Raw genomic sequence first — 971 nt, 5'->3', positions numbered from 1 at the left:
GATATACCGTTTCCGGTCAGAATCGTTTTTCTTATACAAGTGATATTATATCATTGAATTCCAATTAATACTGTCCATTATACAGTGACCCACTTCTAACCTACTGTACAGCAGAGCGACATCCACTTACCCACCTTTTTCAAATTAAAATTTGATAAATTTTGTCAAAATTTGATCTTTAAATGCTTATAAAAAAAAATTGTGCCTATGTATTTTTAATATTTTTCAACTGCTATTGTAAAAATATATCAGGAGCCTTGCATTACATTTTTACACTTTTTGACCCAACATATAAAACTTCATTGATATTTATAGAAAAAAAAACTAAAAAAATTTAAAACTGAAAATGTCCGTAAACAGCTCAAATAGAGTCAAAATATTTTCAAAATTGTATGGTGTATAGGAAATGCTTATATAAACATTCAATAAAATAGAACAAAATAAGGAAATCGCTACATGAGAAATCGAGTGAATATCCAATGTTGTAAAAATTTGAATTTCAAACGATCATAAAAATTTAATTTGACTTTCTTATAGTTATTTTTTATTTGATAAAGGTAGATAATCTTATAAGGAATCTTGTATTACATTTTCATATCTTAGATTTAAAAAGAAAAATTTTTATGAATTTCTAACTCGAAATAATTTGCAAATTTTCGTGATTTTTCCATATTTTGTCATTTTTTGAACTTTAAATGCTTATAAAAAAAACTGTGACTAACGATTTTTAATATTTTTCATCTGCCTTTGAAACAATATACTAGGAGCTTTCTATTAAATTTTCAAGCTTTTTTATCCAACAAATAAAATTTTATTGATATTTTTAGAAATAAAACTAAAAAAAAATGGAAAATGAAAATGTCCGTAAAGAGCTCAAAATAAATCAAAATATTTTCAAAATTTTACCGTGTATAGAAAATGCAAATATAAACAACCTGTGAAAATTTCATATATCTACGGTCATTTGTTTT

The sequence above is a fragment of the Acyrthosiphon pisum genome, chromosome A2 (assembly GCF_005508785.2).
Source record: "Acyrthosiphon pisum isolate AL4f chromosome A2, pea_aphid_22Mar2018_4r6ur, whole genome shotgun sequence".
Classification (NCBI taxonomy): Eukaryota; Metazoa; Arthropoda; class Insecta; order Hemiptera; family Aphididae; genus Acyrthosiphon; species Acyrthosiphon pisum.
The sequence above is the reverse complement of the archived record's forward strand: the minus strand, read 5'-3'. Positions refer to the sequence as shown.